The sequence below is a fragment of the Canis lupus genome, chromosome 1, assembly GCF_003254725.2.
Source record: "Canis lupus dingo isolate Sandy chromosome 1, ASM325472v2, whole genome shotgun sequence".
NCBI lineage: Eukaryota > Metazoa > Chordata > Mammalia > Carnivora > Canidae > Canis > Canis lupus.
This window is the reverse complement of record NC_064243.1, coordinates 52827397-52854677: the sequence shown is the minus strand read 5'-3', so window position 1 is coordinate 52854677 and position 27281 is coordinate 52827397. Positions and strand designations below refer to the sequence as shown.

Genomic DNA, 27281 nt, shown 5'->3' with positions numbered 1-27281 from the left:
TGGTGATGAGCAATGGACCCTCCAGACATAATGTGTAGGTTGGGCCCCAGTCAAGTGATCACCATGGTGATCCTTCAGGTGTAATCCATGTAGCACCTGGCATCTAGAGAATCTCTATCCTCCCTGTCCTGGCCTCAAAAGGGTCTGCAGCCTTTCAAATGGGGATTCAGGATGCTCCTGAAAAGGATTTTCTTTCTACTCTGGATGGGGGGCTTCATCTTCTGTTTATCTCCAGTATGGAAATCCTGGCCAAGTAGGAGATAGGAGCCACACAGGCCACTAGGCTAATCAGAGGCATTTAATATAAGAATTTAATATAAGAAGTATTAATTTTGATAAAGAATGACTAAGATATATTAGGACACTCAATATACTAGTCTAGTAATAAGGGAGAAAACCCAAAGGAGAAGGTTGGAGGACGTGTTGGCATCCTTGGAGAACATGTGGATCAGGTCAAGGTTGGCAGAAAACTTTGGTGGCTTGGCCAGGTTGGAACTGGTTTAGTAGTTGCAGGCAAGCACTAGGTTCTCTTCAAGAGTTGGAATGGGGGATCAGGCTATTTCCATGGGCTCCAGTGGGCTTCCAGATGCTAGAGGGGTACCTGCCTTCAGAGCAGGCAGGTCAGAAGGGGATTTCAGTGGGAGGTGCAGTTTTGTGTGGACCCCTGAGCCCAAATAGCTGCAGACAGGCCATGTGAGGGCTTTAATTCCCATGCAGTGAGGAGACTGCAAAATTTGGAAGAGATTGTACTCTGGGGCCACCACAAGGGCAGGACTGAGATGGGGCCCCCTCATCCCATGCGGTCTCTCCAAGGCCTTCTACAGGCATGGTGCTCGCTTGGAAAGAGAAACTTGCAGGAATTTTCTTGATCACAGACCACCTACTGAAGGGAGCGTTTGGAGCTGAGAGATGAAAAATAACACTTGCATTTGAGGCAAAACCTATATGTCAACTTATATCTTTTCTAAATTTCCAGTTTTATTTATGAGATTGCTATTTATATTTATGAAGCATAATTTGCCCACAGAATGAATTGCAATAGAATGCCTCATAGAGTCAATCTAAAGTATTTTTTTAAAGATTTCATCTATTTATTTGAGAGAGAAAGAGTGAGAGCACACAAGTGAGGGAAGGGGCAAAGAGAGAGGGAGAGACAGGCTCCCCGCTGAGCAGGGAGCCCGACACGTGGCTGAAAGCAAGGCTGAATCTGAGGACCTAGGAACACGACCTGAGCCAAAGGCAGACACTCAACCGACTGAGCCACTGAGGCACCCAGGCTAAACTATTTGATCTTAAATGAAATTTGAAGCACAGTGACTTGGATTGTGCACATAATTCCTGGAACCCTTCTACCCCAGAGAGCACTGTTAAACTTTCTTTGTCTCTGTTTTATACACAGCAATAGAGGGATGATGATGTTCACATCTGCTTCCATGTGTCACTGTTTGGTGAGTCACATGAACAGAAGTGTGGACAGTTCTCAGGAGCTAGCTGATGCCAGACTCTGCACAGTTGGCTCCTCATCATTGATAAGCTGACCATCACACTAAACCTTTCAGAGATTGGTTAGAGGTATATGTATCTTGTATGAATCCTTCTCTGACTGCTGTAATGATCACAGGTTGTACATAACTTCCTTTTTTTCTAAAAAAAAGAGATTTTGAGTCATTTAATGCAGAATATTGAACTTTCCATTGAAAATGAGCAATCCATTCAATGGAGGTGGTGATGCATCAAAGGGCTGATGTTTTGAGAGAAACTGAATCTAACCCTCTGAGTATTATCTTTTCTTTGATAATGACTAAGAACCTAGACCACAGACAGAATAAAAACCACATCTAACAAGTGTTCAAGGAGCTGGTATTGTGGTTAAAGCATTGTGGTAGCTACTGGAGTATCTCTAACAAAGAAGCTTAAAATCTAGTTCAGGGTGTCATGCCTGTTTCCCAGATCACTGTGACATCAGGGGGATGGAACAGGTCCACCTCTGGGCACTCAGGGAAGGGCCTTTGTGAGCTACTAATAGCTGTGGCTGATGCCGGTCCTTCTGTCTTCTCTGTTCATGTGGTGGGAAAAACTGGAATTCATTCGGGCTATTTCAAGAGTATGCAACGTGAGAGGAAGAATCATCTAAAGAGCAGCCATTAAGTTGAAATACTTGCAGGTGGCTGCTGGTGTGGGAGTTTTCAGGTTCTGGAATTAACAGTTAACTGAGGTCAAGGCCATAGACTAACCCCAATGGGGGCTCTTCTAGGGCTTGGGAATAAAATGCCACCAAACTGTGTCTATTTTCCATTGTGTTTTTTTCATGTGTGCTTCAGTATCACTCTTCCTAGAGATAAGTTATTCTACTAAATGTTGTTACCACTCAGATATATTAAAGACTTGGAAAGCCATTGCACAGGTTCAGGTAGGAGGTGGAGGGAGCCAGGTGGAGATGGCAGTGGTTGACTTGTAGTGTGAAATTTTCATTAGTGGAAGTGCAGTAGCATTATTTATGTGAGGTCAGGCCAACTAGCCTCTTGCAGCTTAGATTGTATTGATTATATTTTATTTGTGCAACACCACTAACAAATAAGGTTTCTTTTTTTTAAGGGGATTAGATATGCTTTTCTCATTGTTGGAACTTCAAATATAAATTAAGGAAGCAGTAGCAAAATCATAAATATAAGTTCAAATGAAGAAGTGGCAACAAGCATGTCTGTCTGTGTGTGTGTGTGTGTGTGTCTGTGAGTGTGTTTACAGGAAAATGAAGAGACCATTACCATACATATTGGAACATGCCCCCAAAGGAGGCACGTTCATTCTTCACATTTAAACCTAGCTTGTTCCAATGTGCCTGTTAACAGAGCTCCCAGGGATGCTGTGTCCATGTTGTGAGAACCACTTCACTGGTCCTGTCCTTTCCAAAAGCAGTGCAAGGCCAGCATAAGTGATGGAAGAACCTGGATCAAAACTGGGAAGGCAACTCCTCTCCTAGTTATACTCGAACCTGTGATAACCTGTGCTATCACATTGCTTTGCTGGACTGCTGCTCACTCATCTAAAATATAAAGAGCTACAATGCGATAATCCCCCTGTCCTTTTAAGCACAGACATTGTGCAAACTGCTTTTAAGGTAATGACAAGAAAGACACAAGCAAAGATATTGTGCTTGTCATGACCTCCCAATCATTATATCCTCTTCCTTGAAAGAACACAGAAGATACAGCTCAGCATAGCTCCAAACTATTTAAAGCACTCCATAACTTATTACACTGATGGGAGGTGGGCAGTTGTAGCCAGGGCAAGTGCTGAAGTTTTCAGCCTGAATTCTCTCCTTGGACCTTCACACCTCCCAGCATGAGCTTTGCAGAGACAGACAACTTCTCCAGGGTCTTAGCACATGCCTTCATGTCTGAGGGCTCTCATTTTAGGGCATGAATGCAAAGAAAGTAATAAAGACAAAAACTATATTCCATTTAATACATAAACATTTTTTATATCAAAGCATGCTACCAAACCTGAAATACCATCAGCACAAGATTTTCTTAAAAAATCATTTGAGTGAGAGCATTATTAATCTCTATCATGTAATCTATATATTTCCTGGCATTTGGCTGAGTTCTGTAATTTTACTGCATTTTACCACCGTGGCTTGTTCTCCCATCTATTCCCATTTTCTCCTGTTGTAATGTTAAATTACAGCTGATCTTTCCCAATCTTACCTTTACTTCCCCGGAGAGAGAGAGTCATTCTATATAGCCCTAGATCCTGAGAATTCCAAAGCACAGTTATTATGTCTAGAATAAAAAGCTGCTTCTTTCTGTTAGAAAAAGCAGTGGGTAATGCTTCTGAGTAGTTATCTTCCTTTGGGGGGGACGGGTAGGGCAGCTAAGAATCGAGAGCTAGAGAACCCAGAAAGTCTTACATTTATCTTATGTTTGGCTAATATAGAAGTAGTTAAAAGCTTTTGCTGTTACAGACCAACAGAGAAATAATGATGGCAATCTTTACTAATAGGACCTGCTCAATGCTAGAAACTGCGCTAAGAGAGTTGTGATGTCTTATTTGATCTTCAACCCTTCCCTGATTCTTCAACACTATGAATTTAGTATTTATGCCCACATTTTTGAAATGTTTTATAGTTACTTGGTGTCAAGGTTAGGACTTGAATGCAGGTTGAATGACCCTGAAATATCTGTTCTTAAGCATTTGTAAACTTTTCACATCAGGACAAAGGAAGCCAGGGTGAACAAGAACATACAAGAACTGTTTAAATTCAATAATGATTCTTGGCATAGATGCGTTGTGATGTTTCTCCAATTGCCATAAATCAGAACTTGAAATTCTTGAAAATGGGTTTTCATTTAATAATCAAACATTTGCCTGCCCACAGTTTAATTTAGTTAAGCAAACCTGTCTTGGACACCTGCTGTGTTCAAGGCGGGCAGCTAGAGATTAAAATACAAAGTCAATAAGACAGTCTCCACCCTCCAGAAAATACGGTTCTGTTCACTAACTATATAATCTGACAGTCAGAGTGGTATGAAAGAGATACAAATACAACACTTGGTGAGCAAAAAGAAAAGAAGTGCTATATTCTAACTAAAGAGAAGGGAAGCTTCATAAAGAACGTAACATTTGAGCTGAGCTTTAAAGGTTATATTCGAAGACTTTTTTATCTTGATAAATTTGATGTTTTGGTTAATTTTCAGTGTGATCTTTTCAAGCCTAAAGAGACAGTAAAATATAGAAAAGACACAATATTTTAGTGGTTAGCTGGATCCACATCCGACTTTATTTTTTACTCATTGTGCAGTTTGACCAGTTCTATAACCTTTCTGCATCTTGTTTGTCTAACCTACACACAAGGGCCAATAAACCTGTCTGTCTCATGGTCTAGTACTATGTGAGGGTTCCATAAATGTTTGTAAAATGGTCTTTTTGCAATACACTGGTCATTCGGTATTTAATCTAAAAATAGAAATTAGGGTCAATGGTTTTAAAATATTGATTTCTAAGGCCTGACACAATAATAAGTAATTATGGAAAACATTGATACATGAGTTTACCTCCTTCCAGAAAATTTTATCAGGTAAATATTAAAGGACCTGGATTTGGAGCTACAAATCTGATTACTCAGGGCCACACAGTTTTATGATTCATACAAATGACTGGTCTATGCAAAGTCTGGATGGACTCATTTATTTATTTATTCAGGATAATAATCCATAAATTCTAACAATCTTGGAGCATATAGGATCACAAGCAACAGAGCTGGTAGAAATTGTAGACAGCTGAATTTAGAAAAGACTTGAAGTTGAGAGCACACATATTAATAAAGGAAAAACATGGAGAGTGATGTTTTAATAGGAATCAATTAATGATATTATGTGTTAACTGGAATGACAGATTTATAAAAGAAAGTTTTTAAAAAGTGAAATCACAAAACTAGTTGATTAAAAGAATGCCACAAAGAGATACAGATGGGCAATAAGCACATGAAAAGATGCTCAACACCACTGGGCCTCAGGGAAATGTAAATCCAAACCCCAATGAGATGTCACTTCATACCCAAGAGACTATCTATAATAAAAAAGACATCTAATAAGAAGTGTTCGCAAATATTTGGAAAAATTGGAGCCCTTGGGGTTTGGGAATGCAAAATGGTGCAGATTCTCTGTAAAATAGTTTTGTCAGTTCCTCAAAAAGTGAAACAGAGTTACCCTGTGACCCAGCAATCAACCCCTAGATGAATAAGCAAGAGGGCCCACATAAGAACCTGTACAGGAAACTATACCAGAAAGTAGAAACCACCAACCAGTTCTTTGTCCCAATTGATGTCCATCAATTGATAAATGGATAAATAAAATGTGGTTTGTCTGTAAAAGGGAGTGTTACTGGGGATCAGGAAGGAATGAATGACTGGTACTTGCTGCAGCATGAATGAACTTTGAAAACATGGTGAGCTAAACCAGTCGTAAAATGCCATATGTGGTGTGATTCCATTTGTATGAAATGTCCAGAATAAGCACAACTATATAGAAAGTAGATTATTGGTTGCCCCGGGCCAGGTAGGGTGGAGAGAAATGAGGCATGACTGCTAATAGGTATGGGTGTTACGGGGGAGGGGGTGTATGATGAACATATTCGAAAATTTGTAGAGATTATAGTTGTACAAATCTGTGAATATACTAAAAAGAACATCAAATTCCATCATATGGTGTATAAATTATATCATCATAAAACTGTTAGTAAAAAGATTGCCACAGGTGCTATAAATTTAGATTTTAACAGAGTGTTTGATGGCATTTGTGATAGTTCTTTTGAAACAATCTTGGCAGTCACTTACAGTACAAATAAAATTACCTGCATTTAAAAAAAAAAAATGCTGATGGGGAGCCTGGGTGGCTCAGTTGGTCAAGCATCCGACTTCTGATTTCGGCTCAGATCGTGATCTCCGGATCATGAAATCCAGCCCTGCACTGGGCTCCTCACTCAGAGCAGAGTTTGCTAGATTCTCTCTCCCTCTCCTTCTATCTCTCCTTGATCCAGCATGTTCTCTCTTCCTCTATCTAAAACAAGTAAATAAATCTTTAGAAAAGATTATTGGATGCAGAGCCTTGGGGGCAGAAAAGAGAAGAAAAGAAAATATCAGTGGAAACAAAGAAAAACATGGAAAAAGCCTGCAGGAAATCTCATGTAGGGTTTTATCCCAATGTTCAACAGAAAAGGGCCACCATGTTGTCACCTTTTTCTGAAGAATTTTCACATTTGTTTTCATCAAAAATCTTCAGCGATAGCAAAGAAACTTTTATTGCTATGCCTTTAAGATGATATTTCGGACTAAGAAAGAAGCAGATGCAGGTCAAAGATAAATGTCCTGAAATTGCAATGCAAAGAGCACAGTGGAAATCAGGCTCCCAACCCCCTTTCCGTCGGTGCTAGGACCTCCATGACTCAGTCAGTGCTGGGTTGCAATTGTCAAGCAAGAACCCTATCATTGCCCTTTTCCAAACCTAATTGTTCCCTCTCTAAATCCAAGAGAGACTGTCAGAAACACAGGAGCAAACGAGAGAGCCAAAATAGCTTCTAATTGCTGCTCCTAAAACAATGCACTCTCTCAAAGAAAAATCCCAGGAGTTAATTAAAAGCTGTGGAAATGTCTTTATGTTGCTGATGCTTCTGTGCTTCAGTGCTGATGACTGCATTTCCAAAAGGGCTCAGGCACAAGGAGATGATTGCTAGGTAGGTGGTAGGCTTTCCCTAAAAAGTATATAATTAAAAAATTATATATATATCTGCCTGTGGTCACCATCATACCTAAAGAGATTTTGATCAATTGTGATGGTGCTTCCCCCCCTCCATTTTTTATCATCTTCTTGTGATACTTAAAACCTTACCAAATAATATAGAATTAGAAATAGAATTGCCACGTACATGGTGGAAAGAAACTTTTGTAGAGTTTGGATATGTTGAGACGTATTTGGTGAAACTATCTCGAACTCTAATAAACCTGGAGAAATTAATGCACTGTGAACTGGGCAGAGATTGCTTACCACAACTTTGTTAATGCTCGAAATGGAGTCAAGAGCAGTATTTACAATTGGGTCAGTAATATTCTTGCCTGGGATGCACATGGATTGGTGCAGTTTGGTGAAAAGACTCTAAATAAATAAAGTACATGATCTGCTTCCATGGCCCCAAAGAGAGATCTAGAGCCTCAGGGCTCAAATTTCTCCTTTTTTAAATGAAGGCTTTGGACTTGATATTTTTTCCAGTAGCCTTTAGTTCTTCAGACACCTCTGATTCCAGATCAGTAATAAAATTAGTCAGAGGAGACAAGTCACTTTCTCTCATTTGGGAAATAATGAAGATTTATTTGTATTTAGAACCAAAGACACCATTTAGCAAAAGATCATTTTTTTAAGCTTTTTTTCAGTATTTCATTTCTGAAATTCAGTCTGTGCAGAGGCTTGGGTCACTTTATCTTCAATAAGTGCCTCTCTATTGCCTTGAGCTTCTAGGTACATGGGAAGATGGGGAGAAATCCCAGGTCCAGAATGGATTGCATGAGTGCTCATATTTGTCTTGATCTCTCTGGGATGCTTCCTGCATTTTTTGTCTTTTACTCACTTTTAAAAGAACCATCCAATAAGCATTGAACATATGGCCATTTCTAGAGGATTGAAAAATGAATAGGTCATATTTTCAGACCTTAGGGTTCAGATTGTACTTTGGCAGACAGACTAACGGACCAGTAATTACCTTCATCACTGAGTTTGCTATTTAAAAATGGGTCTGGGTAGCTTTAAACACACAAGAAAGACTCCATCAATTGCCATACGGTACAGGGTTAAACTCTGCTCTGCTGAAATGAAAGGCAGGATGATTTCTAAGTTGGGTTGGGCCAGTGGAAAAGTACTGGAGGACATTACAGGGAGGCTGGTCAATGAGATGAGGCTGTCTGTGTTTGAGAACTGGCTCTTCTGGAAGAGGCTCCTTCTCTTCCCCAGAAAAGGAGAGATCAGGGGTCTGTCCTTTTATGATTACATTTCAAAGGGATAATGACCAGGTCTTTGAAAAAGACAATGCTGGGCTATAAAAATGGCAAGATGCTTTCTATCGCACAGGGCAGAGAAAGGATTTACAACTGCAGGTTTTCTAAAGTAAATGCTTTAAGGAAAGGGAGGGGAGACTAGGGACCTTTAATCAGGACAAAGCTGTCCAAAGCTTAATCCAGCTGAGGGGCACGTTGAGGCATCTTAGCCAAGATAAGAGGACAAGAACAGGTTCCTGAGGCAGACAAAAAGCCGCTCCCCAGAGGAAGATCCAAATAATGAACTCTCTTTCCCCGTAGGTTACTTCTGTTCCATCATGGTATCATAATCAAAGTTTTAAGGAGCAGTTTCCCAAGAACCAGAGGAAAAGCAATTATTGTGACTTACGAAGCCCTGGATCCATGACTGTGTGAGGTGGTGGCCTGATTAAAATGAAATGCGTCTCTTCTGATCTCTGTGCATACTCCAGGTACTTCATGGTATTGCTGACTGTGAACTCAACATAAATGGTGTGTCTGCCTGCACACAGTGTGGTTGGGTGAGGGGCAAGGAGGTGCCTGATGGCAAGGAACAGAAGAGCAGAAACTCAGAGAAGACAGGCTCATGGCTGGTTGAAGAATGGCTCATCCTTATGGTCACGTCAAACCCTTGTGAACACGGCCTTACTTGGAGCTTCCATAGGTAAGGACTCTGTGAGCCCTGCTCCACCAGGATAATGAGAGGGGAATGAAATCTCCACCTGAAGGGATGCTGTTGAAGACGAGGCCGGGTGGGTGGGACCTAAGTGGAGCAGGTGCATCTGTGCGCTGTTTCCTTTATGTCTATTTGCTTGTATTTTTATTTATTTATCTTTTTAACAGCCTGATGAAGGATCAATAAAGGAAGCATTTGAAAAGCTTATCTGGAAATGACTTACTTTTGATTTTTAAAGGGCAGCTACCATGAAAAAGATATCACACACATACGCACATTCACACACGTATCTGAGACTAATATTGAAACAAAATGATACTTGTATGTCCTGTCCATCTCTTTTCTTTAAGCACCTAACCTATGCACCACTAACTCAGAAGCATTATTTCCAGCCATAGTCACTCAACAGTTTTATTTAAGAGCTATATTCAAGTCTGTCAGGAAGATTGTGTCAAGATGTTCAACAAGTCAAGTTCATTTCCCTTCAAAAATAGTATTTTTTGTCCCACTCTTCATGTGGATAGCAGTAAAGCTTTAATTTAGGGTTCAAAGCCTAGTTTCAGAAAGGTGTCCTTGTGAATTTAAATCTTTCTGTGGACTTTTAAAACCTAACTCTCTGTACTTGTGAGTACTTTTTTTTTATGCCTTAAGATGGGTACAAAGATTAAGTATCAGTTAATGAATTTAATGCATATCAGTAAGAGAAAATTAAAGTGATATAAAAGGAGGAGATAAATGCTGTGCAAGTGAGCAGAAAGAAATAGAGAGAGGGGATCCCTGGGTGGCGCAGCAGTTTGGTGCCTGCCTTTGGCCCAGGGCGCGATCCTGGAGACCCGGGATCAAGTCCCACATTGGGCTCCCGGTGCATGGAGCCTGCTTCTCCCTCTGCCTGTGTCTCTGCCTCTCTCTCTCTGTGTGACTATCATAAATTTAAAAAATTAAAAAAAATTTAAAAAAAAGAAATGGAGAGAGATGGAGAGGGGATTAGGGAGAATTAGGGAAGAGGTATAAGGATAGGGGAAGGAATATGGGGTGGCCCTGCCCTGCTTGGCACCAGCCTGAACAAGACTTTATAACAAACATGGGGCTGTGCCTCAGGACAACCAGTAGGATATGATCTCCGGTCCTTCCAGGCACCTGCACTCATCCCCCCCATGCACACCTGTTACGATACCTCATGCAGAAGTAAGGGAGTAGAAGAGTAAGATCAGAACAAGAATTAAAGAAAGTGGCTATAATGAAGGAAACAGATCTGAATTAGTGTCAATTAGGTTAAGGAATGTGATAAGCCAATGAGCTAAGGGGTTTCTACATATTTAGAATTTAGAGATTGAAATTGGCCAAGAAGAATGTCAAAGTTGATAAAAAAAAACCCACGTGACATTGTTTGAGAGCATAGGGATGGCTGATTTCGATTTCCAACTGACTACCAAATCAGCATTCAGTTGAAATTTCTCTTATTACTGTACTACGAAAGTTAAAAAATTCACCAAATACATTGGAAAAGGCCAATTTGCCATGTACTTGGTACAAGTTTTTGAACATTTCAGAATAATAAAACAATGTCAGAATCCATCAAATATTATCTTCCCTTAGCAAGACTTCCTCAGTTCAGAGACCTCTCATGAAAGTGATGTAGATAGAAGCTAGAGTTACCAATTTACTAAAGTACTTAATGAAATCATGTTCACTGAGAAAACATAAGGACATTGGATTTGTTTACCATGGACAAAAAAACAATGAGAGGGACTCTTTATCATCATGCTCTTGTCAACAAGAGTGAAGGATTAGTGCTACTATCTGATGCAAGTGACAGGATTCTAAGAAGTAAGTAATCTGAAAGTTGACTTGATATTCTACTGGACATTCAAGTATTCTGACGGTCAAATATGTGACACCCACTGGGCCAAGACTTCACAGGTATTTTTATTAATATTTACAAGAGATCTGTGGGTCAGGTACTCCTGTTCGACTTTTATACATGAGCCAGCTGTGCCTCATGTGTGTTAAAATGCCCACTCATACTCACTCCTGCCAGAGAAGAAGGTAAAATTTAAACCCAAGTATTCAGCTGTCAGTTTTTGTATCATATCACTGTTTTCTTACAATTCCAGTAAAGTGACTCCATGCAGAGGAAAGCAACCAGTAATTCTTAGATACCTTTAACCTCATGGCCACAATTGGCCTACTTTCATTTTAGTATTTACTTGAAGTTTTGTCTTTCAACCAAACAACTTTTAGAATGTGCATTTTACCACATTATACAGCTGTTTGATTTTTAATATACAAAGATAATGAGGATTTTACAACTTTTTTAGTAAAATTGATAATGCAAGAAGATACACAGCATGTATTCTGGGTTCAAAGACTATCTTCACCCAAACCCATGTGTTAGAAGATGGGGAGGGTCATGCACCCTTGAGACATTGCACTTGGTAATAATATATCTTTGGTTTATTTATTTATTTATTTATTTATTTATTTATTTTTATCTTTGGTTTAAATTTAAGAAGAGGAATTTTGATGAAAAGAATCTTATCTAATATTACATATATTTTAATATGTACTTTTTCTGTGAAGTAAAAAGTATTATTTATCAAGTAAATAAAAATCTTTAAGGAATACTTTCAAGCCCATTCATGGGGAGAAGATAATAAATCTGCCTTTAGTAGGTATGTGTTCCTTCCAGATTCATGTCCCCAGTGACACTGATCAGTATAGACCACTTCTTCACATTCATACCTCATAGGGCCCTCATGCACTCAAAGATTTTTGCCTCAACCATCCACCACTCATCCATCAGTTCATTTACTTGTAAACATTTCTTGAACACTAATTACATGCTAGTTATAAAGGTGAGAACTTAAAATAGATAAAGAAGTCTCCGACTTTCAAGAAGTTTACAGTAGTACAGTTAAAATATGTTTAATTTCCTAACTGGCAGAAAGAACTACGTTCACTATAACCATCGTCACATAATGAGCCACATGACAGAAAATCCAATATATAAATATTTGGAGTACATGAGTAGGGGAAGGGTCAGAGGGAGAGGAAGAGAGTGAATCTCAAGCATACTCTGCACTGAGTTGGAGCCCAACCCAGGGCTCGATCTCAGGACCCTGACATCATGACCTGAGCTGAAATCAAGAGTTCAATGACTAACCAGCTGGGCCATTCAAGTGCCCCATTACCTGCCTCTTTTGTTTTCTTTTTCTTTCTTTCTTTCTTTCTTTCTTTCTTTCTTTCTTTCTTTCTTTCTTTCTTTCTTTCTTTCTTCTTTTTCTTTCTTTCTTTCTTCTTTCTTTCTTTCTTTCTTTCTTTCTTTCTTCTTTCTTTCTTCTTCTTTCTTTCTTTCTTTCTTCTTCTTTCTTTCTTTCTTTCTTTCTTCTTTCTTTCTTCTTTTTCTTTTCTTCTTTTTTCTTTCTTTCTTTCTTTCTTTCTTTCTTTCTTTCTTTCTTCTTTCTTTCTTTCTTTCTTTCTTTCTTTCTTTCTTTCTTCTTTCTTTCTTTCTTCTTTCTTTTCTTTCTTTCTTTCTTTCTTTCTTTCTTTCTTTCTTTTTCTTCCTTCCTTCCTTCCTTCTTTCTTCCTTTCTTTCTTTCTTTCTTCTCTTTTTTTTTCTTTTTTTTTCCTATTTCTTGAATTTATAATTGGTTTTCTTTAGCATATCTAAGGCTCAGCAATGCAGAGATGGTAATATACAAGAACACAGTAGCATTATATAATAGGTATAGCTTAATGAACAACATTAAAAAATCCAGACCAACTATTCTAGGAAAGAACTAGGAATTCCTCTCTAACACAATTCTCCAAAATCTTCACCTATGATCTTCTCTTCTGTAGTGAATATATTTATTTGAATATACTTTTTAAAAGGACACATGTATTCCAAGGATTAGAGGAAAAATGTAAGAAAACCTCCTACTTTGTTCCATTTCTCTATTTCGATGTATTTAACACAATTAGCTCAGGATGATAAGGGAAAGGTTGGTACACATAGTAAGTTCCATGCTGTGTCTCCTTGGGGCAATAGGCCCTCAGCTGTTGGATAAACAAAAGCCCTGAACACCTCTAGCTCCTTCAATTGATGCAGGATTTCAACTGCTGTGGGGTGTTAGTTCATTTTTAGAGATGTGTCATTTAAGTAAATATAACTCAAAATGACTCTTCGTTACTACTTCGTTCAGTTGCACAAAGGAATTATCAAAGTATAGATTCTATGTTCCATTTCACATTAAGTAAGCCCCAGAATGTGTCAGGATGAAAGTTTTCTGAGTGCATTTCATACTTAATGGGAGCTGAGCTGTTCAGTGAGCTGACCTGGCAGTGCATCTATAGAACAAAATTTACCTGGTATCTAGAACTCTACTAAAGATAAGTATGTGCTATCTTCCAAGTTGTGGCATCAAGAAAATTCTATTATCTGATTATGCAACTAAGCAAAGCTAAGCTACGAGATAAGCATCATATGAAAGATGAAACGAAATTGCGCCAAAGCTTAGCCATGAAAAATACAAGCGAGAAAAAAAAATCCTGGCTTTTTTTTTCAAGAATACAAATTTCATCATAGAATGTCCCATATTTCTCTAATCTGAAGAGAGAGATTGTGCTATTTATATCATTTTGACAAAGCACTAAAATAACCTTTGAGATGGGATGGCATGTGCCTTTAAAAGCCGACTGAAAGAGTCCCTAAAAATAGTTTACCGAGCAACAGAGTCAAATGTTGGGGAATTGTTCTTTAATGCATTAGAGAGTCTATTCCTATGGCACTTAAACTAGCCAAAGTAATAAATATAAAATGGTAATCTTTCTCCATGAGCTGTTCTTGCTGCTCCCACATGATTTCATTCCCACCCAGGAGTAATATAACACTGCCTGCTAGCAGGCTCCTGAATTCAGGCAAGAATGCAATGTGCTTCTGCTACTTGGTTAAATGTTCTCAAAAGAAGTTAGCAATTACAATTAATCCCTCTGCTGCCTGGGCACTGCCAGTCTCTATTCCGGAGCGTGAGTATCAATGGGGTGTTTCAAGTGCCAGGAAATTTTAGACTCCCAACAATAGAGTGACTGGGTACTGTTTTATCACTGGCTCATCCTCCCTTGCCTTCCTCCACCTCTCCATCAGGAGGGAAAATGCTGACCCAGGAAGAATTTCTGTGTCAATCCTGCGAATTTAAATGACAACAAGGTCACTGTTAAAGAGAAACACGTATTCCAAAACTGAGTCACTTTTTTTTATTGATTTTTTATTGGTGTTCAATTTGCCAGCATATAGAATAACACCCAATGCAAAACTGAGTCTTAAGGTGAAAGAGCTTATCTGAGATAAGGGACGCATTTTGGAGAAGGAAACTAGTCACAGAGGGATACAAAAAATTCAGAAATGTGGGGCATCATGAAACTGCTTTCCTGACAGGCCATTTCTGAGACACCCTCCAGAGTTCACAGAGTTAATGCGTCTGTGTGCCACATTCTGCTTTGTTTTCATGGCACTGAAGAAAGGCATGCACATTAATTTTGTATTATTGGAGTTCTAATGCACCCAGAGCTTGAATATCTGAGTCTTGCTGCCACTATTTTTTTTTTTTTAACTTAACCTAGCAGTGTTAGTTTGTCCCTCATTAACCTCCTCTGTGCATGCTGCTGGGCTAGGTGGCGAGGGAATCTAATCTGATGCTGATGTTGTCTTTAAGGTGAGAAGATTCTCCAACTCTCTACCTATTAACTTAGATATGATTCATATGTAGATAAACACATGTCTCTTTTTTTTTTTTTTTGCTCCCCAGTTTTTGAACTCAGTAGTCTCAAAAAACAAAACAAAGCCAAAATTGGATTTGGATCATTCTGGATAGGATGAATTCACCTGGAGGGAGTGTTCGCCCGACAAGAAAAAAAGTCAGAAAAACTACAAAATCATAATGTTCCTTGAACCCAAAAGATAGCTATCGTGGCAGAGCTGCCAGGGAAATCAAAGGAGGACGAGCTCTCCAAGTAGATGGGATGGGAACATTTAGTTATCTGTGGCAGAGCATGGGAGGCAATGGCACCAGGTGACACGGAGCTGGGCAACAAGGATTCAGCTGAAATCTTTAAAGAGTTGCTAAATGCTAAGAATGGGTGTCTCAATTTGGGCTGCCAAAACAAATACCATAGATAGAATGGCTTATAAACAGCAGAAATTAATTTCTCACAGTTATCAATTCTTCCTAATATTTAATGAAAAAATAGTATCACTGGTACAAAAACTCTTCCAGTTGAAAGCCTGAGATTAAGATGCCAGCACAGTCAGGTTCTGACTGAGACTGGCTTCCAGGTTACAGATTGCCATGTTCTTGCTATATGCTACATGGTGGGAGGGCAATGGGGGCTGAGATCTCTTTTATAAAGGGTACACCTAGTAACACCCAGTGACAAGCCAAAATGGTTATGCTGGGAAAGAAACAGGAGAACCACATCTTCCAGGTGATGTAACATAATTGTGAAAAACGAAAACAGAGGGAACAACAGGACCATGAACTTATTAGCCAGATGATGTCACTATCAATTTTTCCTAATATTTAATGAAAAAATAGTATCACTGGTACAAAAACTCTTCCAGAATATAGAGGAGGAATAAACATGTCCTGTTATATTTCATGAGGCCAGAATTATCCTGATACCAAATTCAAACAAAGAGGTCACAAGCAAACTATGTACTTATATTCTTCATAAATATAGACAGAAATTTTCCACAGAAGAGTAGCAGCTAAAGTCCAGCAATATATTGAAAAGATCATTTATCATGATTAAGTGGATTTGTCTTGGAAACACAAGTTTTGTTTCACGTATGCCAAACATTCAATGTAACTTGTCATATTAACAGCCCCCCAAAAGGGCAAAAAAATATATATAATTATCTAAACAGTTGCAGAGAAAGCACTTGACAAAGTTCAACATCCATGGGCACTCATTGTAAAAACTAAGCAAACTGGAAACTAAATGACCTCAATATGATAGCGGAAATGCACTGATGAAAAGGTATAGTTAATATCATACTTTTAATGGTAAAATAATTGAATTTTTCCCCTTATCATCAAGTATAAGGCAAGATTTCTCTTCTCAACCTCCCTATTAAAATTGTACTAGAGCTTTCTTTAAAGAAATAAAATAAGGTGAAGAAAATCAGAATAAAGATATATAACAAGAAATAAAATTGTCCTTATTTTCAGTCTATGTAAGAAAAAAATCACAAAGAATCACTGAGAAAAGCTACTAAAATATATGATTTAGTTTAGCAAAGTCATGGGATACAAGGTCAATATACAAAATCACTTGCCTTTCTGTATATTAGCAATGAACAATTGGAAACTAAAATTTAAGGCATCATTTATAATAGCACCAAAAATTATTAAGCACTTGGGCAAAAGTCTAATTAAATGCATATAGACATACAGTCCATATGTTACAAGCATTATAAAATTATTGAGATAATTCAAAGGCTTAAATACATAGATGTGCAATATCTATGGATTAAAAGACAATATTGTTAAGATAGGATTCATTCCCAAATTGATCTATAGAATTTAAATTAAAATGAGAAATTTTGTATAAGTAAACAAAATATTGGGGCATCTGGGTACCTCACCTCACCTGGTTGAGTGGTTGAGTGTCTGCCTTCAGCTCAGATCGAGATTCCGGGGATATGGGATAGAGTCCTGCATTGTGCTCCCTGCAGGGAGCCTGCTTCTCCCTCTGTTTCTCTCTCTGTGTCATGAATAAATAAATAAAATCTTAAAAAACAAAATGTATTTTTAAATGTATGTAAAAATAGAGGAACAAATACAAAATAGAAGATAGAAATATATTATAATATTATATAAAATATAGAAGAACAAAATTATTTTGAAAAGGAACAAATTTGGCAAACTTATATTGATATCAAGATGAACTATAAATCTACAATAATAAAAACAGTGTGATATTGGAGAAAGGGTATATATATATATGTATATATATATATCAATAAAACATTCAAAAATACAGATATAGTCTTAAATATATGGTTAATAAATTTTAGCAGAAGTTAAAGGAAGGAGTGCCTTGGTGGCTCAGTTGGTTAAGTGCTGCTTTCACCTCAGGTCATGATCTCAGGATCCTGGGATTGAGTCTGTGTCAGGCTTCCTGCTCAGTGGAGAGTCTGCTTCTCCCTTCCCCAACTTGTGTGCTCTCTCTGTCTCAAATAAATGAATAAAATCTTTTTAAAAAAAAGAAGTATAAAAGAAGCCCAGTAGAGAAATTACAGTCTTTAAACAGTTGGTTTGGGGACAATTTGACATCCATATGCAAAAATGTCCTCTACTCATCTCTTATAGCACAAATATTAATTAAATTAAAAAGAATCATATGTAGAAAAAGCATTTGACAAATTCAACATCCATTTATGATAAACACTCTTAATAAAGTGGATATAGAGGGAACGTACTTCAAAATAATAAAGACCATGTATGACAAGCCCATAACTCACATCATACTCAATGGTGGAAAAGGAAAAACTTTTCTTCTAAGTTCAGGAACAAGACAAGGATGTCCACTCTCACCACTTTTATTCAATAAAATATTGGGAGTTATAGCCAGAGCATTTGGCAAGAAAAAGAAATAAAAAGAATTCAAATTGTCACTACTTACAGATAACATCATATTATATATAGAAAACCTTAAAGATTACACGCAAAAAACTTGATAGAACTAATAAATGAATTCAGTAAAGTTGCAGGTTACAAAAATCAATATACAGAAATCTATTGCATTTTTATAACCTACTAAGAAACTGTAAGAAAGAAGGGAATAAAATAATCCCACTTGTAATTGCATCAGAAAGAACAAAACACCTAGGAATAAATTTAAGCAAGGAGGTAAAAAAACCTGTACACTAAAAACCATAAGACATTCGTGAAAGAAATTGAAGACACAAATAAATTAAAGATATTCTATGATCACGAATCAGAAGAATATTCTTAAAATGTCCACATTATCCAAAACAAACTGTAGATTCAATGCAATCCCTATCAAAATGTAACGGGGTTTTACAGAAATAGAAAAAAAGAATCCTAAAATTTGTATGGGACCACAAAAGATCTTGAACAGCCAAAAGGCAATCTTGAAAAAAAAGCAAAGTTGGAGACATCACATTCTCTGATTTCAAACTATATTGCAAAGCTATCGAACCCAAAGCAGTATGGTATCGGAATAAAAACAGACACATAGATCAATGGAATAGAATAGACAGCCCAGAAATAAACCCATGCATATATGGTAAATTAATTTATGACAAAGGAGCCAAGAATATACAATGAGGAAACAATAGTCTTTTCAATAAATGACACTGGGAAAACTGGATAACTACATGCAAAAGAATAAAACCAGACCACACTCTTATGCGATATATAAAAATCAACTCAAAATGGATTAAATACTTGAATGTAAAACCTAAACTTACAAAAACAATCATAGAAAAAAACATAGGCAGTAAGGTCCTTGACATCAATCTTGGTGATGATTATTTGGATTTGACAACAAAAGCAAGGGCAACAAATACAAAAATCAACAAGTGGAACTATATTAAAATATAAAGCTTCTGTACAGGAAAGGAAATTATAAAGAAAATGAAAAGGCAACCTACTGAATTGTAGGAAATACTTGCAAATCATATATCTGATAAAGGGGTTAATTTCCAAAATGTATTTTAAAATGTCATACAACACAACAGGAAAAACAAAAAACAAAAATGATTAAGAACCCCCAAATCGGGATCCCTAGGGGGCTCAGTGGTTTAGTGCCTGCCTTTGGCCCAGGGGGTGATCCTAGAGTCCTGGGATCGAGTCCCATATTGGGCTCCTTGCATGAAGCCTGTTTGTCCCTCTGCCTGTGTCTCTGCTTCTCTCCCTCTCCTTGTGTCTCTCATGAATAAATAAATAAAAATATAAAAAAAAAACAAAATCAACAATCCAATTTTAAAATGGACAGAGAATCTGAATGGATATTTTTCCAAAGGAGACACACAGATGGCCATCAGGTACATTAAGGGAGGCTCAACATCACTAATTTTTAGGGAAATACAAATCAAAACCACAGTGAGATATCACTGCACACCTGTTAGAATGGCTATTAGCAAAAGGACAAGAGATAAGTGTTGGTGAAGATAGGGAATCCCTGTGTACTATTCCTGGGAATGAAAAGTGATACAGCCAGTATCGAAAACAGAATGGAGGTTTCTCAAAAAATTTAAGAAAATGGAAGGACCATATGATCCAGCAATTTTACTTCTGACTATTGATCCAAAGAAATTGAAAACAGTAACTTGAAAAGATACGTGCACCTGCCTATTCATTGAAAATCATTTATAATTAGCTTAGATATGACAAAACCTACATGCATATTGACAGATAAATATATATATATACAAAACAATTTTTGTGTGTGTGTTTTGTGTATATCTATCTATCTACACATGCACACCATATATTATTATTCAGCTGTAATAAAGAATAAAATCTTGTCATTCGTGGCAACATGGAAATATGGTTAGATCTTGGGGGCATTATGCTAACTGAAATAAGTTGGATAAAGAGACAAATACTGCATGATATTTATATCTTATATGTGGCCTTTAAAAACCCAAGGGGCACTGGGTGGCTCAGTCAGTTAAATATCTGCCTTTGGCTCACGTCTTGATCCCAGCATCCTGGGATCAGCCCCTCGTTGGGCTTCCTGCTTAGTGGGAGCCTAATTCTTCTTCTCAGGCTCCTGCTCCCATATCCCCTGCTTGTGCTCTCCCTCTTTCTCTGTCAAATAAATAAATAAAATATTAAAAAAATAAAAAGTAGAAAAAATAAAAACTCAAAACAAAGCACAACAAGGAAGAAGCTCATAGATACAGAGAACAATTAGGTGGTTGCCAGAAACAGGGATTAGTGAGTTTTGGGTAGGTGAAAGGAATGAAAGAAGTCAAAAGATACAAATTAAAAAAAAAAAAAAAAAAAAGGATACAAACTTCCAGTTATATAGTAAATAAGTGATGTGGATGTAATGTGTAGAACAGCAATTATAGTTGATGCTATACTGCATATTTTTAAGTTGCTAAGAGTAAATCTTAAAAGTTGTCATTGCAAAAAAAAATAATTCTGTAACTTTGCATGGTAACATATGTTAACTAGACTTGTTGTAGTGATCACTTTACAATATATACAAATACTGAATCATCGTGTTGTAACCTGGAATTAATGTAATGTTTTGTGTCAATTATATCTCAATAAAAGAAAAAAATGGGTAATATATCTAAATGTAAAAAATCTAAAACTATAAAACTTCTAGAAGAAAACATACAAGAAATATTTATGAATTTGGCTTGAAAACAGTTTCTTAGATACAAAACAACAAATACAAATCATAGGTCAGTAGGGAAAAACGAATAAAAATCTCAGTAAGTCTCCATGAGAGTTATTAAACTACAAAAAAGATAGTAACCAAAGGTCAGCATCTTTGGTCAGCATCTTTGTTTTGCGCCTGAGGAGTAAGATCAAGTTCTCTTGTAGCCTTTACAGTGGCCCATGCAGGGTATGAAGGGTTCAGATGGTTGGCAGTGAAATAGGGGCATTGGGCTACCAGGCCAGGAGATTAACATAATCAAAGACAATTCATCAAATATTGCACCTATGCTTACACAATAATTAATATTTGACATTTACGGCATATTAAGTGGGATTAGGAAGACCTGTGTTAAAATCCTGGCTCTCCACAGAACTAGTTGCATAAACTCCAGAAACTCAATTTCTCTCATGTAAAATGGTGCAAGAACAGAATCTGTTATGAACTGAACTTTGTCTCCAAGAAATTTGTATGTTGAATCCCTGACACCCCCACTGTGACTGTGTTCAGAGGTGAGGCCTTTCAAGAGAACGAAGGTTAAAATGAGGTCATAGGGAAGCCCAGGTGGCTCAGGGGTTTAGCGCCACCTTCAGCCCAGGGCGTGATCCTGGAGACCCGAGATCGGGTCCCATGTCGGGCTTCCTGCATGGAGCCTGCTTCTCCCTCTGCCTGTGTCTCTGTCTCTGTCTCTCTCCTCTCTGTGTATTCTCATGAATAAATAAATAAAATCTTGAAAAAAATAAAAATAAAATAAAATGAGGTCATAAGCATGGGCCTTCGTCCCGTAGACTTAGTATCCTTAGAAAAGAAAGAGACACCAGTGATGCACACTCTCAGAACAAAAACCGTGTGAGGACAGAGCAAGAAGGCTGCCTGTCATCTGCAAGCCAAAGAGAGAGTCCTCAGGAGAAACCAACCCTGCCAACATCTTGATCTGGGAATTCTGGGCTCCAGATTTCTGGTGTTTAAGCCATCCGTTCTGTGGAAATTTTATTATGACAACCCTAGCAGGCTAAAACATTACTTTGCAATGATATTTTGGGTATTCTTGAGGTATCTCTAAAGCCTGGGACCCAGTACCTGCTGTAATATATGACCTAGTATTAGTTGTTGGGTCAGTATCTGTGGGTGAGTTATTGGTACCAAAGTTTAGGAATACAGGTTTGGTGAGATGGTGAAAGGCCTTGAATATCACAGTAGCATTTATATGACATTCAGGGGCAAGTGAAGAATCACTGAAGACCCAAGGGGCATAATCGGAGTTGTATTTCAGAGCAATTAGTCGTAGTTAGGACTCATGGTGTGAAAAGTGTGGCACGTGGGCAGCCAGTTTGAGAGCATCAGTGAGACATGGCAGAGAAACAGACTCAGGGTGGGCAAAGGGGCTATGGTTCAGGGAGTGACAACAAAACCCAGAGTCTGGAAGTGGATTGTAAAGGAAACCAAGAAGTTTTGACCGACGCTGGGTTTTCAAGACTGGTTGATGGGAGGCTGAATGAGAAGGACCCTTCACATGAGGAGGAGGAGATGCTGGAGAAAAAGATGCTCTCAACTTCATCAATAGATGAAGTGAAATACAGCTTTTTGCTGGTATTGATTAATTGATTGATTGATTAGTGAAACAGAAATTATAATATTTTACTTTCCTATGCCAGAGAGTTATTTGAGAATCTAATGGGATTATCCAGAAAACTTTTTTTTTTTTTTTTTTGGTAAAGAATTCTACAAAGATCATTAAGATTTCAAAGACAGAAATTGTTTAAAGCGGGATCCTCATTGTCTTGAAAAGCACAGGGAGGACACTTTTCATAATGCTTTGCACTTCTTATGGTAATGATGAGATAAATATACAAGTATGATCAATTCTGTGCGCTGGGTGCCAGAACAGAAAGGAAATCTCAGGCTTCATGACCTGATAACACCAGCTTTGAGGAGGAGCAAAGGGCCTGTGACAGGTGGAATCCTGTAGAGCTGGTGGGAAGAACTGAGAGACCAGAGTGGCTGGAGCTAGCAGCTGCTACGGGCAGGATGGAGACCACACGGGAAGCAAAGCAGCGTCTGTGCAGAGGTCCTGGCAGCAAGGAAGCCAACCTCTGGGCTGTCCCAGCTGCCAAGCACTCTCCTGAAGGATGTGGGACAGGGGTCCCCGCAGGGAGGGGCAGCGGTTACCTGGGCTTCAGCACCGGGAGTGCAAGATTCTGAGTCCTCCCTGCTGCCCCTGCCCGGCAGCAGCTGCTCCCTCTGCCCCCAGAAAGCCCCTTCTGCACTGAACGTGGGAGAAACTCACCTTGAAAATGGCACATGCCATCCCCATTCTGGTGAAGAGATGTTTTAAAGGGCCCCTGGCGTGTCTTCCATCTCGCAGTGGCAGGGCTGTGACACCATGTCTGCTTCTGTGCCATTTGTCACGGTGTCCTCCCTGTGGGGCCGGGAGAGCTGCAGGCACCCCGACAGGGCTTGGAGCAGCCAGCGCGGTGCAGGAGAACCACCTGCCTGCTTCCTCCTTCCTCCACCTGGCCGGGAGCCCAGCACCACCAGCCCAGCTCTCTGGCCTGGGGTTACCACTGCCACCGAGGGGCTCGAGGTGCTGTTTTTAACCTAAACCATCATTTTCACCACCAGATTACTTGTAGGGACTTTTCACCAATGCAGAACATGCTACTTAACCCCCCCCCCAACCGCTTCTCTCTGTCTCAGAGATACTATCAGAGTTCCAGAAGAAAATCAAGGTACCTCAATGATTTACAGATAGATAATTAATTAGGCCCTTAATAATAGTTAACTGTTATTTGCTGTATAACCTGAAGCATCTGAATTGGAACGCACGTATTATCTGAAACATGGTGTCTTCCAGATTGGTTTGGAAGGAATTCGGCCTGTATTGGCCTGCTGTTAGCTCTCTTCCTCTCCTTGGCACAGAACAGGGGGACAGAACAGTGGACGAGACTGCTTCCTAATTGCTCCTCCGTATCACCCTACGCTATGAAATTCTCTGGTTTGTGGCATTGATTTGACTCATCCACTTTGCCATTCTTTGCATGGGAAAGGGTAGGAGAGAGCGCTGGCATATGGTACAGATTTAATGATATAGTATTTTTTAAATATCATTATGCGGATGAAAGACAATAGAACAAAATCTGATGATTGTGCATAAACTCTACCAATCTGTTTTTTTTTTTTTTTTTCCCACTGTCCACTTTCTTGACCTCCCTCAACTTCCTCCAACAGGAACAGACCGGTGGGCTCTCTCCGGCGCACTGTCACACTGGGATTTATGTCACATCCACCATCTAACGACCCCTGTGTTTGTAGAACCTCTTTCTGCTTCAGTCACCAAATTCCACTGGGACACACATCCTTGCTCATGCACACTGTCTGTCTACACCACAACCTCTCTCCTACTTGACATTACTGAAAGTCCCAGCTCTCGTCCATCACTGCATGTGCTTGACAAGCTGTTTACGTGCCAGAGACTCGCTTTACTCATCTCTAAAATGGGAACCTCTTACTACAATGTCTGATGTCACTGCGCCGGCATGAACACCAGCATTACCATCATTACCATTACCATGTCCATCCTGGCGATAACCATCATCAGCTCATCCTTGGCCTCTTGACATTTATAGTGCTAATCCTTCAACTTTGATTTTTTGTTGTTGTTGTTTTTTAAAGTGATTGTTGTTTATTTAAAGTCTTAAATTTTCTCTTTCTTCACTTTAATAAGAGATCTGCTTCATCTAATCATTTTAAAATGGGGCATAATATCTGCTTTGTGTATCTTAAGATATGTTTGGAAACAGAGGAGAGATAAATTACTTAAATTCACCTGCTACATTCTTAGATATTCAACATTACCTCTAGTTTTATTATGATATCAAAATATAAACACCTCTGCTTCCCCAGGCCACTGCCTTCTGAATAGAAACCATTACAATTTTATACTCCTAAACCCTCACTTTCTGTGATTCCAAACATTCTTACTCACCAGGATGTGTTACCATGAAAGAGAAAAAAATGGGTTTTATAGACAACTAGCAATCTCTGTCTTGTCATAAGTCTAGGACGTACGGAGCAGCAGAAGTCCTCAGGCCACGTTCTTCGCACCTCAGCACCGTCCAGGTAAAGAGACAAGTGCTTTAACCTCCCCTGGGCACCCGGGAGCCGTAACCTGCCACCATCAAGATGCAGCCTCTGCTAGCTTATCTTTCTCTGTTTCACCAGATAAAAGATTAAAATACATGAAGTAATTTAGAGAGGCAGATGTGGGTAATATTTTTGGATAAGATCATCTCATATTTTTTTGAAAAAAAATGTTTCTTAATTTTTAGCTGAAAATATTGATATAACAAAAAACATTTAAAATAACAGATTTGTGGAAGAAAATGCGTGCCGCCTAACAATATAAATAAATGTAACTTATGAATAATTAAAATGTGCTTTTCCTTCTTGATTTTCAGAAACGTGATTTCTCTGTTCTCTAAAATAGTCATGCCATTACCATCAACGTTCAAACGATTATAAAAAGGTGTCTTTGGATTTCATTTACAATTCAAGTAACTTTCTATCCTCATTGTTTGGGAAGGAGATACTGTCAGGAATTACCCAGCATTCCCCAAAGGGACTGCTTTTTATATTTTCACCTGTCGAAGAAAATTGCCCTCATTCAGGGGGTTAAGAGCCGCCTGTGTGTTACATGCTCACGTTGCCCTCAGTGGGAAACCGTGTGTGGACCTTACTTTCACTGCATAATTAAGATATAATGAGTTTTGTATTTTCATAAAGTCTAAGGAAAAGAATAGATCTGTATCTCCTCTCTCATTCTTTATTTAGTTAAGGCCTGTCTACTTTGTCTATTTACACTGTCATCAAAATGTCAACTCGGCCCCTACAGGTAAAGATGAAGTTCATCTAAGCCCTGTTTCACCCCATAGCAAATCAATGCTATCCCCGTAATTTATGTGCATTCCCAGGTGCTTGACCTCTCCTGGTCACCTCTGGCTCCAAGCTCTAGTTTCCAGAGTGCAGTCTGGGAGTTTCCTCCCGTGCTCTGGGCATTGGCCCAAGTCTCATGTCAAAACAGCTTGAAATCGCCACCTGCCTTCTTGGCCTGATAAGCAAACACAAACTCCTGTGTAAGAGAGAATAGCAGATTTATCCCAATACTAGCAGAGGAGAGGGATTGGGGGTCTTCTATCACAGCCACACTAACTTAAAATCACATGTAAAAATTTTTTTTGTTTGATGATGATGATGAGGAGGAGGAGGATGACTTGCCTCTTTTGTGCTAATGCTTGAGTGCTCCTTTGCCTTGACAACTGGGTAGAGTAGGAAATAACTGGAAAGCCTCTGTATAAGGCAGCAGCCTCTCTTCCCCCTGGTCAGGTACAGGCTGTGAAGATGATAGATGATGAGACGCAGCCTCACACCTACAAAGCCACTGGGATAACTGTGGAATAAGCAGCTCCTTTTGCTCACTCCTTTGTGCCAGAATCGGGGAAAAAAAAAAAAAAAAAAAAAAACCACAATGTGGAAAGTTCATTCCCTTAAAAAGCTTTAAAATATTGGTGGATCACAGATCATTTCCAAGGACTCTTTCAGGGCGTGGAGAAATGTGGAGGGAAAGTTTTCAGAACAAGAGAACAGCAAGTACGGGTCAGGAGGCTGGAGTGTGCTGGGTCAGTGGAGCCCCACAGATGGGCAAATGGAGCTGAGTGAGGGCAGGGAACCTCAACAGGAATCAGGTCAGAGAACTAACCATCTTAGGGTGGTAACAGAACACTACAGACTAGGGACTGAAACAACAGAACATTATTTTCTCACAGTTCCAGAAGCAGGAAGATAAACATCAAGATGTCTTCACTATTGGTTTCTGGTGAGAGCTCTCTCCCTGGCTTGCAGATGGCCATCTTCTCCCTCTGTCGCCAGAGAGAGAGAGAGAGAGAGATAGAGTAAGCTCTGGTCTCTCTTGTCTCTTCCTCTTCTTATAAGGACACCAGTCACATTGTTTAAGACCCACACTTAAGATCTTACTTAACCTTTCTTACCTCTTACAGGCCATATCTCCAAATACAGTCCCACTGAGAGTATGATGGATGGGAGAAGTGGGGCTCAATCCAGCCCAAGGCAGTCAGACATGCAATGGGTTCAGATCATGGAAGGCCCTATAGACCATTACAGAATCTCTGACTTTTAATTCCAGAGGTACAGAATGTCATTGCAGGGTCGGGAGCTGAAGAGAAATATCCGATATTTACTACTGTGGGCCACTCCAGTCTTGCCCCAAGGTGCCATAGGAGGCTATCATAACAGCACAGAGGAAAGTTTGGAGTGGGTTAGCCCAGGGTGGTAAACATGGTCTAATAAATGTAAAGGTAAAGCTGAGAAGATTTGCTGATGGGTTGGATGTGAGATGCAAAGAAAGAGAGGAGTCAAGGAAGACTTCGAGTTTGGGGCTTGAATACCCCAAAGAAGGGATTTCCACTTATTGATATGGAAAGTCCTTTAAAGGACACAGGCTTGCAGGGGAAAAAAAATTCTGGAGCTCGATTTTGGGCATGGAAACTGTTGTCTGCTCTATGTCTGAGTGGGAATGGCACATCAGTATAACCTCTCTGGGTAATATGCTAATAATAATCTCTCTGG

General features: G+C 39.0%; 1 long non-coding RNA gene across 1 annotated transcript in view; it reads right to left on the bottom strand.

Moving 5' to 3' along the window:
* Positions 1–26397, bottom strand: part of LOC125755233 (uncharacterized) — a 67399-nt gene extending 41002 nt beyond the window's left edge. The window contains exons 1-3 of the long non-coding RNA XR_007411124.1: positions 25910–26397; positions 17349–17441; positions 16866–16979 (exon numbers count right to left, since the gene is read on the bottom strand). This is a non-coding gene — a long non-coding RNA (uncharacterized LOC125755233). The remainder of the gene's footprint in view (positions 1–16865; positions 16980–17348; positions 17442–25909) is intronic.
* Between the last annotated feature and the right edge of the window lie 884 nt (positions 26398–27281).